Below are 18,799 nucleotides of genomic sequence, written 5' to 3'. Positions count from 1 at the left end.
TCCACAGCGCCCTGCTGTTTGACTCCGCCTGTCGTCCAGGCTCCGTTACAAACTCTCAGGGACCACAACAGCACTTTGACGTTGACGTCTGCTCTGCACTACCACAGCCAGCAGATTGCTTTTATCGTTGAACCAAACTGATAAGTTAAATCTAGCTAGAAACCATTATGCTTGATGCATTTCCCTTACTAAAATTAAACTGAAATCGCAAAGAAACCACAAAAGTGGGGAGGGAGGGGGAGAAGTCGGTGTATGGCTTTGCGATGTGGAGTATGCGAAAGCACCTGCAACTTTTTTTTTTTAAATTCTGTGTGTACTTGTGCATTTTATAGGGACATAAATCTTCCCATGGAGCCAGTGTGTGACGGCTCTTGCCAAAAAAGAAGCGGGTCCTGAGGAGCGAGAGGCATGCAGAGACTCAACACAGGAGGATCCACAGGTACATTCAAATTAGATTTCCATTATCACGCAGGCTCTCAGCAGCATCCTGCTGAATGATAGCTCCTGTTTGGAACAGGTGTTTCTACCAGCATTGGCACATCAAATGTGAAAAACAAAGAGCTCAGTTTGCAAAAACCCAAATTGGCTGCTGACCTCAGTAGCATTCAGTAGGCAATTTAAATTGTACAAAATAAAAAAACATCTCCCTTTTACTGTTATAACCTCATTTCTGTAATGGACTAATTACATGGAGAAAGTTTAAGTGCAGTAGTAGATGTCATTTTTTGTTCTAGTCCAAGCCCTCCCTCATGGTATTAAATAGCTGTTCAATTTCAAAATATATTATCCTTTCTTAAAAGTTTCTAGTCAGCTAATCAAGAAGAAAGAAACCCAAATTAATAGCAACTAAACAGCAAATGAAGAATAGCTTGCAGCTTTGTATTTTCCTAAGAGGTGGACTATTAGATGGAAAGCAGTGGGTACTGAATGTTGTGCCTGAAGCTGGATACAAAGGGCTTTTTAAAAGCTCACAGATTTCTTTTGAAGAATCCTAAAATGGAGACGCATACTTGCGTGCGCTGCATATTTATCGTCTCATAGTGCAAGATTAATACAAATAAACGACTATACTCACAGCCATGTATCATTTAATCTGGAGGATCACCAGATGAGGTATCGGCAAATGAGACGAATTCCAACAAGCGGTGCAAAACAAAAGGCCAAATACTAATCTAAGGGAATGTTATATAAACTGACGTTGCAACAAAGTTGGTAGTAAACTAAAGGGATTTGTGAGTCCAAGGAGAAACACACTTATATATATATATATATATATATATAATAAATAAGACCCAGGCAATAAGTATAAAATAGAAAGACTTAGTGCAGTCATGGGAATCGTTTTGTCTTGGTATTCACTTTTTCTTTTGCCTTCAGAAGCACCTCCTCTAAGCTCTGCTTGCATCCATCTCTTCCAATTAGTCTAAGTCCTGCCGAAATGTGACTTTTCTGCAGCCTCCCACTCTGTTATGATGGTTGATGTCAGGATTTGGTTTAAGCACAGAGATTTTAATGAGTTAGTTTGTTATTAAATTAGCAGGCTAAAATGCATTGATCCATGTTATTCGCCATTCACTGCATGGCTGGGATTGTGACGGTGAGTGTCCACAGGTCGATGGGGAAAGGATACACAAAGATTTTGTGAACGGAGGGTATTTTAATCACTAGTTCCAAATTTCCGTATGCTTGTGAAGGCAGCACGTGAAGGCAGCGGAGAGAAAGAAAAGAGAAAGCGAGAGTTGAAGCGACTTTGCTTTGTTGTCGCAGGACACAGTCACCTACTGTTACACAAACTCCACCGGCAGTTCAGTGCTTGTGTTTTTTACCTTTGGTGCAGCCATAGAGGCCCTGATGTTCCCTGTTTACAGTGATGTTAACGGGACTCGCACGCTGCGATACGGACAGATGAGTCTCAGCTTACATGATTGTCCACCACAGGTTGACGTCAGGTTGCTCTTCTCCAAAAGCAGAATCGGACTTCAATGGAAAGACCTGACGAGCGACGACCAACTTAGTGTATGTGAATGAATGCTCAGCAAGCCAGTGCCTCACTACTAGGGTTGCACCGATTCGATATTTGGATCGGGTATCGGCCCCGATATTGACAAAATAGCTGGGCCGATCCAGTTTTTTTTTTTTCTTCCTCCGTCGCACCACCGGGACCCCTGTTAACTGCTACCCTTTTCACTCATGGTAGTAACTTCATAACACAACAATTAATAACCCACAAATAACTCTCTTTAAAAGGATAAAACACCATAGCATAACAATTTGAGACTTAAACAGTTTCTAACACTAATAATTTTAAATTTACAAATGTAGCTACACCGCCGAATGGCATGCTGGGTAACATTACAGCTGCTAGCCTAGCTAGCCAGGTAGCATAACAGTCTGTTAAGCTGGGAGAGGCTCTGGTCGCTACTGCACATTCAAGAACCGAGAAGAAAGTTAGCTAGAGGATGAAGAAAGAGCGGAGATACACCAGAACAACGTGTGCTCAAGAGAGGAGCCGTCTGTTGTTCCCACGTTTTTTGTTTCTAACAAATCGGACATAATTTAGCCACTGTTGTTGCCCGTCGCTCTAACGTTACTCGGCCATGCTAACGTTACTGTGCTAACGTTAGACCTGTCACTTCAAGCATGCAGCGGAGCAACATTTATGAACGCAATCCACCTCCGGTCCCGCTACAGACCGTTGAGAAAGACGCGTTCAGAGCAATGATTAAAACTCTGGATTTAAGATGTCTCGCCTCGCTGAAATACGTCTGTCTACCTGCTAACGTTATTCAGACAGCGAAGGAGGCTGACAGCGGAGCTCCGTTCAGTCCCCCAGTACAACAACCTATCTTACCTGTGGCCAAGGCAGTGTTTATACAACTAGCTTACAACTATTTTGTTTTGAAAGGGAAACAATGTTAAAGTTGTTTGTATGTGTATTCATTCGATTTGAGTTTATTTTACTACTTTGCAGTTTGTACAATACAAATAGTTTAGCTTCTGTAACTGTTTCATGGATTCTCCTTCATATGAAGTTATTGTATAATGTCGTGGAGCCAAACCCTTTAGTAATAAAAGCTTTTAGTAAACATGATGACATTAACATGTTTTTGAGATATTCTATGTACTCCTGACAGTAGAATAAGCCATTATAAACCTATATAAAGGTGGCCCATTATTATTTATTTAAATTTATTTTAAGAAGTTTGATTACATTATATTTTCGATTTGAATGCACAGTTGTTTTTTTAAATAACAAATTCAAGAATTCAATACATTACATCTGTTATTTTGTCTTAGTTGGGAATGTAATGTTTAGTTAGGAAGGTCTGGTGCCTTTAGTCTCTTCCATATGGTGGAAGGAAGGTATAAGGTGGAAGGTAAACAGTTTATTATTAATTCAGCAACGGTATCGGATCGGTATTGGGTATCGACAGATACACAAAGCCCTGGCATTGGTATTGGGACTGAAAAAGTCGGATCGGTGCATCCCTACTCACTACAGTGGAGCATTAGCGTTATGAACGGTCGTACTATCTTTACCTTTATCAAATCGCCTGAAAGCGAAACCAAGCTGCTACAGTATAACCATACAGACCTCTACACACATCAGACTGCTCGCTTGTAAATTAACATTTCTCTGTTCTTGGCTGAGATGGACCACATACAGCTGCTGCATTAATTAACAACGAATATTCAAATCCCATACCCATCGAACAAATATTCAAATATTCGGCTCCAGACCTGATTCATATTTCACGTTTGTCAGTTTATACCCCATAGAACAATTGGCCAATTTAAAGCCTCTGTAAAATGAATGAAAGAGTTTCAAAAATGGTTAAAACTAATTGTTTTGTGGTATCCGAAACATCCTGTAAAGTGTAGAGGATAAGCTGCTGTGACTCTTATTGTCTTATTGACTTTTCTTATTGTCAAATAATTCCATACAGAGACCAACACCAACAACATCTTACTCTGTCCCTCTTACTTTTCCGACTTCCCTTCTTTGGCTTTTAGGCTCTTAGTTTCTACTGAAGACCTAAATCTTTAAAAATGGCTCAGTAATTTCCTTAAAGGGCTAGTCACTGTAGTCTTTAGCAAACGTTACTCAAACATGAGGAAACGATTTTCAACTGCGGGATAATTTGTGGCAGCAGGACTTTGTTTGTGGGATTTGAATCATAATAAAATACAGTGTGTGTGTGTGTGTGTGTGTGTGTGTGTGTTCATGGTAGGGCTGGGTATCGTTTAAGAATTTTCGGTACCAATACCGTGACTTCGATACCGGTTCCTAAACAAACTTTTTTCGAAACCAATTTTTTTAAACAAAAAGAAACATTACATTACACATTTAGTTTAGTTATTGCAGCTGATATATTGGCCAGTTTGCCTGTTTGTAGTGTATTGGGATCTTCACTAGGTGGCACTGTAACAGGCTATATAATGGCACGTCACTCTTTAGTAGGTCTATGTCTAAGAATCACAAGTTGTTTCCTACCAATAATTAGCGCATAAATGTGAGTTTTTGAGTAGGAAAATCTGCTAATGATAGAAATACTCCTTTCCAATTGCAAGTCGACGAGTATGCATTTGTGTTATTCTTCTGGTGCGTCAAGAACGCACCGGTAAACGGGTGTTGTTAACTTTTCCTGCTACTACTTACAGTGCACAAAACTGCAAACTCTGCTGTACCATTCTTATTATACATCCATGTACTGTACATTCACCTGATATCTTAGCTACTAACCTTAAACTCTGCTCTGCTCCTACCACTCGTTCTGCAGCCACTGCCAAACAAAGAAAACTAGGCTGTCGGTTTTCAAAAGGTGTTTGGTGTTTTAAGCCCCCCAATGTCATCTTCCAGGCAGCGCTGCCTAGAAAGCACTAGGATGAGGCAATGGTTAGGGTTACGGTACAGATCCATTTGATCGACACATCTAAAGCGTGGTGTCACAACGTTATGCATCCATGGTTGATGCTCCACGCCCCTGACTGGCAGCTGATTGGACAAACGCATGATGTGGGTCTGGCTTCTGGGGAATTTCAGAAGAGTGTCATGGCGACTCGTTGAGAATACGATCTAGATGTTTACGAAAAACGGTTCACTGAAACGTGTTTCTGAAAACATTTTAATCGAGAAATAGGCCACACAGTTGCTGAATCTGTCTTCATTTCAGATAGACAAAGGTTAGTTTGAAAGATTTTTGTCTACTTCTACTGGATAGTTGCGTCACGTTCAACAGATTAATTAGCATAACTCTGGGCATCGGCCAGCTTCTTGACGCGCAGCGGTTTTTCCAATGCAGCGCCGCCTTCCCGGAATGCTTTGCAGGCGCGTTGAAGTCGCTTGACTTCACCGATAGGAATTAAGTGGAGCGCGGCGCAACAGAAGCGTTGCACGGTCAAATGGATCTGTACCGTTAGGGTTAGGAGCCTCGAAGTCAACAGTCACAGCGCTGCCTTGAAGTCAACTTTGGGGGCTTAAAAGACCATTGCGCATTGTCTTGAATAAGATCTCTTATTTTACGAAAATAGCTGAAAACATTTAATGTGAGAAATAGGCTCTTGAAATGATTTCCGTGAGCTTTTGAGAGGCAGGGCCCCCGCTTCTCGCTACCAGAATACATTGCACTGGCGCGTGGTCTCTACAGCGTTAAGCTGAGAAAACGTGCGCATCATGCGGTGATGACGGTTAAGAATAGACACCTAAACGACTAGTTATCGTTGCTTGTGTTACTATCTCTTTTTTCTCACTCTCCACTGTCAGCTTAAACTCGCCGTGGAACGCTGGGTGACGACTCTCCTACTATTGTTTTGTTTGTAGTACTGTGTGCGTTTTTAGTAAATATCGACCAATAACGATCGGCGTCGATCAATAGGGGCATCCCTGATAATATGTGTAATATGTAACCTCAAATATCTGTGTCATCATAGTATCATAGTTATCATGATCATAGTTATATTGTAAAGTTTATAGATTATACTTCATAGATAGTTGAACCTTATAGAGCACTAGAGCTGCCCATAAAGAATAATTCATATAACAGATTATGTATACATTTCCTCAGATAGCAGCAGCAGCAACAGTCTGTCATTAAACAGCAGTCTGTCAGACATCCCAGGCAGTAAATGCATCTGGGAAGATGGCTTCCAAAAAACAACAATAAGGAACAGAAATCATGAGTCATCTGTGCTCTGGACCATTTCAAAGGAGATAAGGCGCTTCAAAGGAAGAGATGCTGAATTAAAGAGCAAGTGCTTGGTGGCTTTGTTGTCGTCTGGTGGGATCCAGTCAGGTGGAAATGTGTGCTTCTGTCTCAAAGATAGAGCGACACTGGAGTGTAATCTGCGCCGTCTCACAGCCTGCAGCAGCTTTCTTCTTCAGTGTCAATATTAGCCTCATCTAAAAGTAATGCTTGAACTATCTTTAACACGATATCTCATCAGCTTTCATAGTGATTACACATTTTTCAGATAATGGATCTCATTACAACTTGGAGGCTAGAATCGTGTTTTCGGGCTGTAGGAGGTATTAACACCTCAGCCCGGCGTGGATGGGAGGACTGTTATTTCACTTCAGGAGTCCGGGAAATGTAATTTTCTCCAGCCTAATTGCTTGTAGAAGTTCAAGCCTGTAGGCCGAAAAATTGTGCCATCATTGCACTGATTTATTTTTTCCCCTTCTTTTGTTGCAAGGCACATACAATAGACTGAATTAGAGAATGTAGTATGGACCTTATGCACCCGATAGTGGTGCCAAAAGTAAAGGTCTATCATTTAAAGGAACATGCCGACACCGTAAACAAACCGGGAACTATATTCTCAGATGGAGAAGCTCTGCTACTTGTACTACTTGGGCGGAATGATTTGCTGTGCAGCAAGCATGTCTGAGAATATAGTTCCCGGGTTTGTTTAATGTTAGAAGATGGCTGTGTCTCATGTTACGTTGTTTTTTGTACACACTGTGACTATACAAATCACAACATGTAAATAGGAAAATGTTGGCGTTATTTTGTCACTTATTCAGAGCAGTAGGATTACTGGAACCATTCACCTGCATGTTCTGTGATGGGCTGCTACTGGTAAAGCCGCCAGACAGCGTTACAACACGCACGGACATGAGAAGGGTATGTTTGGACTTATCTAACTCTGGGGGTTACGGTGAATAAGCTGAAGTCCCAATTAGTCGCCGTGTTCCTTTAAACTTCAAAAGACAATAATTCCTCCACCAAAAAGGTGATTATCAGGTAAGGGTCTTACAGCCGTACTGCTAACGCTGCTGTCAGGACATATTGTGGATTATCAAGACCCTCAGCACAATGTCAGCCAACACGTTTTCATAATGTGCCACTCTATAATTTAGAAAGACCCAACAATTCCAGTAATTCCCCCAAGAGCAAGCATTTAGCATTTAGTGTCGAGGAAAAACTCCCTTTTATGAAGAAACCTCGGACAGGCCCAGTCTCTTGGTAGGCGGTGTCTGACGGTGCCGGTTGGGGATGTGATGAACAGTGGCAAAAATAGTCACAATAAAGATAATGGAACTGTGACTAGAAATAGTGGTTGTAGTAGTTCATGGCGTAGCAGGGCACTGCAGGGTGTCACAGGATGTAGCATGGCACAGCAAAGCATAGCTGGACGTAGCAGCATGATTCAGCAGGATGCAGCAGGACACTGCATGGCACCACAGAGCGTAGCAGGGAGTGCAGCAACCACGGCGACGGCTGCAACCAGGATTTTGGTGCCACCCTAATCCAAGGAAACATGCTGGGTGAAAAAAAAACATAAGGACTCCAGGGGAATAAGCTCCCCACAGCTAAGTTAGTAACAAGCATTTCTGGGACATGGCTGCACATAGATGGAAAGAGAGAGGAGAGAGGAGCTCAGTGTGTCAAAGGAAGGAAGTCCCCCGGCAGTCTAAAACTATAACAGCATTATTAAGAGCTGCAGAGAAGAGAGATAGGAAGGGGGTGCACCGTGACTGTGGCTACACACCCTCCCCCGCCGGTCTAGGCGAACGCTGCAACTCCTCACTCCCTAATCCCCCCCCACACACACACACCAAATGTGTATTATAATATTAGTGAACCAATAATCAGCCTAGGAGTTTAGCAAAGCCACATAAACTTTTCTGTTAAACATAAACACCAAAACAGAGCTTAAAGAAGAGTGAATGTTGGACTTACATTTATCAGCTATAAAAGCTAAATGATTGCTAAGGCTGAATTCTACTTTGGCTTTGTGTCTGCAGGATGTAAAGAGCCACAACAACGCTATATTATGTCAATGTTGTGCTTGCGGGGGGTTTACCGGCTGTGACTCCGTTACACTTTTTGCTTCTTCCAAAGTTACGATTGCTGGATATACCAAGCAAACTTGTCTTGACTTTCCTGAAGCACGAGCGGATACCTGACAGCAACGTTGTGTTGAGAAAAAAAGCGTTAAATTAATCAACGATAATAATGATGAGACAACACCGCACCGCCGGCATGAAACGCTGTGGCGATATCAACATGCAATATCGTTGACGAAAAAGACAACACTAAAATGTAGTTGAACAAAGACTCTTTGTTCGCATTGCCTTCCACTAGGGGTGGTACGGTTCATGGAAAAACATCCGAACCGCTCGGTTCGCTCGTCTCGGTTCGGAGCGTGTGTGGGTCGCACGGTTCGTCAGTCCACCGCTAATGTGCACTAACCACTTACAGCTGTAGTGCCCACTTTCGACACTTGTGTTAAAACACTTACCGGAAATGACAAGCGGGATGAGCGTGACAAACGCAACACATGGCAGCTGATTGGACGAACGCGTTTTGTGGGTCTGGCTGCTCCCGATTTTCAAAAGAGATGCTAATGGCAGGTCGTTCAGAATACGATCTCGTATTTTACGAAAATAGTTCACCGAAACGTGTTTCTGAAAACATTTTAAGCGAGAAATAGGCCGTGCAGTTGCTGAATCTGAATCAAGGTCCGTTTAAAAGATTTTTGTCCGATTTTGAGAGGCGCCGAGCAGACCGCTCCTCAAGTGGAGTACAGAACAAGCGGAGAATGGTGGAGTGTGCAGTGCTGCAGGTCACGTCACGTGTATGAATGGCAAGTGAGAGAGATAAGGAAGGCTGCCTGGAGTTGGAGGATGCACCAGCGTCATATAAGTCTGGTGTGTGGGAACATTTTTATGACATATAATATGCTGAAGTATATTTCTGGAGTGTTAAAGATTAAAAGAAAAAATAACAACAAGAACCGTACAGAACCGAAAACAGTGACCCTAAAACCGTGATACGAACCGAACCGTGGGTTTTGTGAACCGTACCACCCCTACCTTCCACCATTCCCCCAAAAAACAAAATCATGAAACCTGATGTATGTTTATAATAAATATTTTACACGAAAAAGATGTCAACGACAATAATTTGGTTTCATCGACCCCTGAGGCCTTGTATCCTCTATTAAATATATATTTGTCATGTGATTGGTTACTTTTTTAAGTAAGAGCAGGGAAAAAGTTTGGTCATACAATTCTTCTCCAAGCCTGACTCACTGCAGGGCACTCTTTGCTGGGTGGTGAAAGTTGAAGGTACTGTTTTATTTAAATGGCAACTGTTAGCTCTCCTGCACATTATGTAATCCTGTCATGGCTGGGAAGCTTTCCTCTCACTTTTAATGCACTGAGCACATTAAATTGCATTTTCATGAACATTTCATGGACCAGGCTGTGAACAAAGTGCATGTGAAAATACTCCATAAACACATCTGCATATACAGTATGTGCAAACAGGTTTCTTCTATGACTGGTTTCATAGAAAAAATGATGGAGGAGATAACATACATTAGGGCTGCAACTAGTATTATTTTCAATATCAATTAATCTGCTGATATATTCTAGATTAATAGATTCATTGTTTGATCTATAGAATGTAAAAAAATCGTGACACAAGTCCAAGGTGATGTCTTTAAATGTCTTGCGTTTTCAGTCCAAAACCCAGAGATATTCAGTTCAATATGATATACAATAGAAAAGAGTAGGAAACCTCTATATTTGAGAGGAGGAAAACAGCATTTTCTGCCATTTTTGCATGAAAGATTACTTACAGAAGAGTTGGAGATTATTTTTCTGTCGATCGACTATCGATTAGTCGCCTAATTGTTGCAGCTGTAAAATTCCATTCAAGGGTTTTTTTTCTGCTCTGTCCTCACTTCACCAGAATTTAAGAATAAGATTTGCTCTGACTTGCTCTGAAGTACAATCAAGGCCCTCCATGTGCGGAGTAAAAAATCAGTGAATAAAAATCAGAGGTCAGATCCTGATCTTTGGAGTTCCTGGTGTGACGTCAAAGCGCCTTTCCAATACTGTGAACCTGTGCAATTGTTCCCTGTTTTGTGTTTCAAGAGGTCTACACAATATGTGCAATGAGTGGACATTGTAGGGGAGCTCCAGATTTCACAGTCGTTCATTTGCTCTGGCAGGATGTCGACCTCCAGCCCGAATCACCTCCACTGTTATTTGAAGACCTCTAATCAGTGAGCGCATGCTGGTGTTAACGTTCCAGGAAATCAGTCCAGGTAAGGAAAGTTCAAGGAGTCAAGTTCAGGAAAAGAAAAATGTGCACCACTTGGACAAACCAGACGTTTTACACTTACAGTAATTTCAGCCAGAACCGCAATTATAAGCATTTGTTCTGTCTGCTCCTTGCTGTGCAAATCTTTTCTCCCATAGAGACTTTGAAAGCAGTACACATTTTCAATTCAATTTCAATTAAATTTTATTTATAGTATCAAATCATAACATAGGTTATCTCGAGACACTTTACAGATAGAGTAGGTCTAGACCACAATCTATACTTTACAAAGCCCCAACAATTCCAGTAATTCCCTCAAGAGTAAGCAGTGCGACAGTGGCGAGGAAAAACTCCCTCTTGGGAAGAAACCTCGGACAGACCCAGGCTCTTGGTAGGCGGTGTCTGACGGGCCGGTTGGGGGTGTGATGAACAGTGGCAATAATAGTCACATTAATAATGGAACAGTGACTGGATGTAGCGGGAAGCTGCAGGGTTCAGCAGGAAGCAGCATGACATTGCAGGGCACCGCTGAGCTCAGCAGGGAGTGCAGCAGGACCACGGCGACAGCTGGAACCAGGATCTTGGTGCCATCGTTCTCCAAGGAAATACGCTGGGGGAAAAAACATAAGGACTCCGGGGAGTAAACTCCCCAGAAGCTAGGATTAGTAACAAGCATTTCTGGGACGGGATACACACAAATAGTAATAGTAATAGAAAGGGAGAGGAGAGAGCAGCTCAGTGTGTCAAAGTAAGGAAGGAAGTCCCCCGGCAGTCTAGAACTATAACAGCGGAACTATAACAGCGTAACTAAGAGAGACAGGTCATAAGGAGAGGTAGCTTTTTCGGGCTTAGAACTCTCCCCCTGCCGGATCGGGCTTGGCTGGCCTGCCTCCCTCTACTTTGTTATGTATTATTAATCTAACAATTATGAAGAGAAGCAGGTGGGCCAGTTAGGTGAACACTGAAACTCCTCACTCCCTAACTATAAGCTTTATCAAATAGAAGAGTTTTAAGTTCATTCTTGAAAGCGCTTACAGTTTCTGCCCCCCGAACCCAGATCGGGAGCTGGTTCTATAGGAGAGGAGCCTGATAACTGAAGGCTCTTGCTCCCATTCTACTTTTAGAGACTCTAGGTACCACCAGTAACTCTGCATTCTAGGAGCGCAGTGCTCTAGTGGGACAATAGGGTATTAGGAGCTCTTCTAGATATGATGGTGCTAGACCATTTAGAGCTTTGTAGGTCAAGAGAAGGATTTTAAACTCAATCCTGGATTCAACAGGAAGCCAGTGCAGAGAAGCTAATACAGGAGAAATATGATCTCTTTTCTTAGTTCTTGTGAGAACGCACGCTGCAGCATTCTGGATCAGCTGGAGAGTCTTAAGGGACTTATTTGAGCAACCTGACAGTAGGGAATTACAATAGTCCAGCCTGGACGTAACAAATGCATGGACTAGTTTTTCAGCGTTAAAGGATATATCCTGATCAAAAATAACTCCTAAATTTCTGACAGTAGTGCTGGAGGCCAGGGCAATACCATCCAGAGCAGCTATGTCTTTAGATAATGAGGTTCTGAGGTGTTTAGGTCCCAGTACAATAACTTCAGTTTTGTTAGAGTTTAACATCAGAAAATTATAGGTCATCCAGGATTTTATATCTTTAATGCACGCTTGAAATTTAGCTAGCTGACTGGTTTCGTCTGGTTTGATTGACAAGTATAATTGGGTGTCATCCACATAACAGTGAAAGTTAATTGAGTGTTTCCTAATAATATTGCCTAGAGGAAGCATATATAAGGAGAATAGAATTGGTCCAAGCACTGAGCCTTGAGGAACCCCATGGCTGACTTTAGCATACTTGGAGGATTTATCATTAACATTAACAAATTGAGATTGATCAGAGAAATAGGACTTAAACCAGCTTAGAGCAATTCCTTTAATGCCAACCAAGTGTTCCAATCTCTGTAACAGGATGGTATGGTCAATAGTGTCAAATGCAGCACTAAGATCTAGTAAAACAAGTATGGAGACAAGTCCTTTGTCTGCAGCAGTTAAAAGGTCGTTAGTAATTTTCACCAGTGCCGTCTCTGTGCTATGATGCTTTCTAAATCCTGATTGAAAGTCATCAAATAAACTATTGCTATGTAGAAAATCACAACTGATTAGCAACCACCTTCTCAAGGATCTTGGAGAGAAAGGGAAGGTTAGATATAGGTCTATAGTTTGCTAAGACCTCAGGATCGAGGGTGGGTTTTTTCAGAAGAGGTTTTATCACAGCTACTTTAAATAACTGCGGTACATAACCTGTTAATAAGGACATATTGATCATATCTAGTAATTAAGTGTTTACCATGGGTAACGCTTCTTTGAGTAATCTCGTTGGGATGGGGTCTAAGACACAGGTAGATGGCTTAGCTGAGGATATCTTTAACATTAATTGTTGAAGGTCTATAGGATAAAAGCAGTCTAAGTATATGTCGAGACTAGTCGTTATTTCTAGCGACTCTGCGTTTAAAGGTGAACCGTTAGAAGTTGAGGGCAAAAGGTGATGAATTTTATCTCTAATTGTTATAATTTTATCATTAAAGAAGCTCATGAAGTCATCACTACTTAGAGCTAGAGGAATAGATGTCTCAGTAGAGCTGTGGCTATCTGTCAGCCTGGCTACAGTGCTGAAAAGAAACCTTGGGTTGTTCTTGTTTTCTTCTATTAATGATGAGTAATAGTCTGATCTGGCCTTTCTTAGGGCCTTCCTATAGGTTTTGAGACTTTCTTGCTAATCCAAACGGGATTCTTCCACTTTTGTGGAACGCCACTTACATTCGAGGTTTCGCGAGATTTGTTTTAATTTGCGAGTTTGGGAGTTATACCAAGGTGCTAATTTCCTTTGCTTCATCATCTTCTTTTTCAGGGGAGCAACGGAGTCTAAGGTCGTCCGTAGGCAAGTCGTAGCACCGTCTACAAATGTATCAATTTGAGAGGGACTGAGGTTAACATAGAGGTCCTCTGTTATGTTAAGGCATGACATAGAGTCGAATGCTGTTGGAATATCTTCTTTAAATTTAGCTATAGCACTGTCAGATAGGCATCTGGTGTAGAAGCTTTTATCTAATTTAATATAGTCAGGTAGTAAGAATTCGAAAGTGATTAAAGAATGATCTGTTAATACCGAATTCTGCGGAAATATTATTAAATCCTCAATTTCAATACCATATACCAGCACAAGGTCGAGGGTGTGGTTAAAACAGTGCGTCGCCTTGTGCACACTCTGACTGAAACCGATTGAATCCAATAATGAGTTGAAAGCAGTACTAAGGCTATTATTGTCAACGTCCACATCAAATCACCGACAATAAACATGATAAAAACTCTGAGAATTCAGATAAAAATTCAGAATATGGATCTGGAGCCCTGTAAATAACAACGAATATAATTGGCTGTAATGTTTTCCATTTTGGATGTTGAAGATTAAGAACAAGACTTTTCAAAGGAGTTTTAATTTAGGTTTAGGAGTAATTAACAGGCTTGCATCAAAGATGGCTGCAACTCCCCCTCCTTGGCCTGAGCCTCTAGGAATTTGAGTATTAATATGACTGGGAGGAGTGGCTTCATTTAGACTAACATAGTCTTCATGGCTCAGCCAGGTTTCAGTAAGACAAAATAAATCAATGTTATTATCTGATATCAACTCGTTTACCAATAATGCTTTAGAAGACAGAGACCTAATATTTAATAGTCCACATCTAATTTTCCTATTTTGTTCTAGTGTTGCAGTCGTTTTAATTCCAATTAGGTTGTTAAGTATAGCGCATCTTTTGTTTACCTTTGATTTAACCGATCTGAGTCGGGGAACAGACACCGTGCTTATTAGACTATGAGTGGGTGACTGCTCCAACGGAAGCACGGGGGCGCGTAGTACTGCACCCCTGATTACTAATATCAAACTTGGGTTGTCATGGTTTATGTCTGATAAACTCGGTCAGATTTTTTGATATGAGAGCGGCTCCGTCCCAGGTGGGATGAATGCCATCTATCTCCATCAGACCAGGCTTTCCCCAGAACGCCCCCCAGTTATTCACATAGCCCACATCATTAGCTGGGCACCACCTCGACAACCAGCGGTGGAAGGATGACGTACGGCTGTACATTTCATCGTTGGTCAGGTTTGGCAGGGGTCCGGAGAAAACTACTGAGTCCGACATTGTCTTTGCGTATGCACAAAGTGACTCAACATTCAATTTAATGATCTCCGATTTACGACCATTACCCCCTACGTGAAGTATGATCTTACTGTATTTACGGTTCTTTTTAGCCAGCAGCTCTAGATGGGTTTTTATATCGCCCGCTCTAGCCCCGGGGACACATATGACCGTAGGTACTGTAGCCGCTGGGGCCGCCGGCTTCACATATCGCAGTATAGAGCTCCCAATAACCAGAATTGGCTTCTCAGCGGGTGTATCACTGAGTAGCACTGTCATTAAAAGCATAACTCGCACACACAAGTCCACATACTTACGTGACAAATTGTCAATTGTGCATCATAAACATATAATTAAATTCTGATCTGTGACATGCTAAAATGTAGTGTAAGCGAAGTACGAAGTGGAGAAAAGTAATGGAGTCTGAACTGACTTAGTGATTTCAGATACGCAGCAGTCTGAGGGTATTGAATTGACCAAGAGTTATTGTTTTGTTGTAATTCAACTTTTCATTTGAGTGAGGAAAGATCTGGCCCAGGGCCCTTTGCTGCATGTCATGCCCTGTGTCTCTCTCACTATCAAAACAGGGTTTTTCCTGCATAGAGGAATTTTTGGCACCCCCCTAAAGATGTTTTAGGCAAGAACATCTGGGAATAAAAATAGTGATTTAAATCCTCGCCAATTTACCAAACAACCGTTAAACAAGCAGAACGTAAACTTAAATACATCCCTAACCGGTGATCAGTAGTATTTAAATGTTAATTGTTTTGTTAATTGGGGCTTTATTAACTCAAGCATCATAGACATGTTTGTTTATCAAATTGTTAGAAATAACAGGTAAATGCATTAGATTTCTGTCAAATAAGGTAACACAGACTCATGGCCTTTACTGTAGGCGGACCGATAATGCTTACTGCCGTGCGCAATCAGTTGATAAAAGGGTTTCAAATATAAAAACTCCATAATCTTATACACAATTTACTCTGCTTTCATGCCGTAATTTGCCACTCCGCCTTTATTAACGTTCGGTGGACTAGAGTAGAGTTTTATCATTTTATTATGTTTATCCCTATATTTTAACTTTCACTCTTTGATGTCTTAGATTCTCATTTAGGTTTTATTTTATTTTTTATTTGTGATTGTCTGTTTTATGCAACTTTAATTAGCATTGTTGGAAGGAGCCGGAGACCAAAGATATTCAATGACAAAGAGTGTTTCTGTAGTTGTCCTGCATCTGACAATAAATAACTTGAAACTAGATCCTGATTAGCACGCCCATGTACTGAATCGAGAATCAATTTTGAATCGGGAATTGTTTTGATTCAAAAATCGATTTTAAATCGAATCGAGATACCAAAAACTTGACAGCCCTAGTTCTACGTGATCACGATCAGATTTTTTGATTCGTTTTGCAGCCCTAACCTTCTGTCAACACCGCACATGGGAGTGACATCTGGTGATGGTGATCACTTTGCACCTACAGTTGTATAACGTACAACATGAAGGACTGGCAGCGCTGGAAGAACATGAGATTTTAAAAACAAGTACAACCATATGCTCTCACAGCTCTCTGAGTGAGAGACAATTTCAATAGAGTCAGAGGAGGCACTTCAAATTGCTATATCTGTATGCTATCAACTGGAGTACCCCAGCTCATTTTCTTCAAGTCATGTTTGTTCAGTCACCGGAAATATAAGGACCTTAAAGTTGTATTATTTTGAAACACAAGTTCAACTATAAATCTTTTCTAAACAATACCCATGGAGTTAAAAGTCGATGTCTCGAGCTGCTTTTTAAAGCTGTCCACAGTGTCCACAGAGCAATTGGAGAGAGTTCCAAAGTATAACCTCAACCTGAAAAGCACAGTTCCTTTTGTCTTGGGCCTAGAGCGAGGAACAACCAACAGACCCTGATCAGAAGAACTCATAGACCTGCTGCTGAAGTAGAGCTGCAGAAGCTCTTAAATGTGGGCAGGCGCCTGACCACGCAAGGCTCTAATAGTGATCACAAGGAGCTTGAAGTGGATTCTAAATTTGATGGGAAGCCTGTGCAAATAAATCCATTGGAGTAACATGAGTCCTTTTGGAGGACTTGGTCAACAGCTTGGAAGTTGCATTTTGGACCACTTGTAGGCGATTCAGGGAAGTCATGCTAAGGCAGGTGAAAAGAGAATTGCAGTAGTCAAGACGGAAGGGAATAAACACATAAATGAGAATGTTAGACACAATGGACCTGGGTTTAGCAATGTTCCTCAGGTCAAAGAGCGAAACAAACAATTAACATGCTGGTCAAGACTCAAAGCCTTGTTCATAAAAACACCTATATTACGGAGGGTAGGTTTAACAGAAGAGGATAGAGAGCCAAGACCTTCTATCACCTTCGGGACAACACCAACTGGGACATCGGGAACAGAAGGGGAGACATTTGGTCGGATACTGAATTGGTGACACTACTCTTTGGTGCCCACTAGTAATGGGCGATAGAAACTATATGCAATATAAACGATACAAAATTGGCCTACGATAGAGATTTTCATTATATTGCACTATCGCGATAATGCACGTTGATGCAATGTACCCGCAAAATTTAGAGCCACGAGCTGCAACGCGTCATCTTGAGTAAACATGTCTGAAAGCGAAACGGAGGAGCTGGTGAAAAAGACTGGTGCAACATCCATTATTTGGACTTTGGTTCGGATTTAAGCCGCTACAACGGCCCTGTGGTTGAGCCGTACCGTGGAGCCTTTCATCAGCCTGACCATTCGCTATATAACGGACGACTGGAATCTTGGCAGCCGGTGTTTGCAGACGTCGTAGACTACTTCCCCACTGAACATACGCCGTGTGTGTGCGTTAGAATGGTTTGCACTAAAGGAAAGAAAGCCAATACTTTAAGCTTTTTCTTTGTTAAAGTCTCTGCAACTAGTGTACTTAATAATTTCAAATTATAATTTTTTTTGCAAAACGACATACTACGTTTTTTTCTCTTTAAAAAAATAATACATTTAGCAGTTTGGCTTTCCTTAGGGTCTATGTAACCTGTTCTGAAATGGTTCTATATACCATATTTTCCAGACTATAAGTCACACTTTTTTTCCTACTTTGGTTGGTCCTGCGACTTATAGTCAGGTGCGACTTGTATATCAAAATATTAATATTATATAATTTAACATGTTTTTAAATGTTAATTCATACTGAAAACATTACCGTCTACAGCCGCGAGAGGGCGCTCTAGGCTTGTGACAACTAGAATGCTGCTCCTATAGACAACTGAGAAAGAAAAGAGATAAACTGCAGGCAGTAAAATATGCAGCCGAAAACGGTACTCGAGCAGCAGAAATTAAGTTTGAAATGAGGGAGAAACTTGTGAGGGACTGGCGAAAAGGTGACTCTTATTGCAATGAAGAAAACAAAGAAAGCTAATCTGCTAATCGCGGGCTGAAAGCAAGATGGCCAGAGCTGGAGGAACGAGTCAGGAGGGGCTTGTCAACGGTGCAGTTACATCTCCACGCCTTTTAATACCTCCATGCTCCACGCCCTGGTAGCTAGTTGTACTGTGTGCTATTGTATAGTTGAATAACTGTTAATGTGTTACATTAACATACCGGACACCTACCGTATTCAGCCTGTTATTCAGTGTGCTATTGTGTAGTTGACAGATGAAGAAAAAAAAAAAAATTCTAAATAAATGCGACTTATAGTCCGGTGCGACTTATATGTTTTTTTCCTCTTCATGACACATTTTTTGGCTGATGCAACTTATACTCCGGAGCAACTTATAGTCCGGAAAATATGGTAATTTATATATCGTGATATATATATATCGTTATCGCAAGAGGCTACAATTTATATCGCAATATGGATTTTAGGCCATATCGCCCATTCTAGTGCCCACCTTGAAACTGCGGTGATTGTATAGATCTTCTGTGCTGCCGGGTTGAATATGTATGTGAAGCATTCACATTTTACAAAAAAATACACCTAATACCTTTTATTAAATTTATCACTACATCTATTATTTGAGTCTGGGCAGACATGGATGTAAACT

The 18,799-nt window shown here is 41.3% G+C and overlaps 1 long non-coding RNA gene across 2 annotated transcripts in view; it reads left to right on the top strand.

Annotated features, from left to right (window-relative positions):
- Window positions 1–18,799, top strand: part of LOC114568704 (uncharacterized) — a 205,656-nt gene that overhangs the window by 33,258 nt on the left and 153,599 nt on the right. The window contains exons 2-3 of one of the 2 annotated variants that reach the window (XR_003694313.1): window positions 333–439; window positions 10,465–10,554. This is a non-coding gene — a long non-coding RNA (uncharacterized LOC114568704). Of the gene's footprint in view, window positions 1–332; window positions 440–10,464; window positions 10,555–18,799 lie in introns of those variants that run through there. The other variant, XR_003694312.1, reaches the window with a different exon arrangement.

The sequence above is a fragment of the Perca flavescens genome, chromosome 14 (genome assembly GCF_004354835.1).
Source record: "Perca flavescens isolate YP-PL-M2 chromosome 14, PFLA_1.0, whole genome shotgun sequence".
NCBI classification, from domain to species: Eukaryota; Metazoa; Chordata; class Actinopteri; order Perciformes; family Percidae; genus Perca; species Perca flavescens.
The sequence above is the reverse complement of the archived record's forward strand: the minus strand, read 5'-3'. Positions and strand labels throughout refer to the sequence as shown.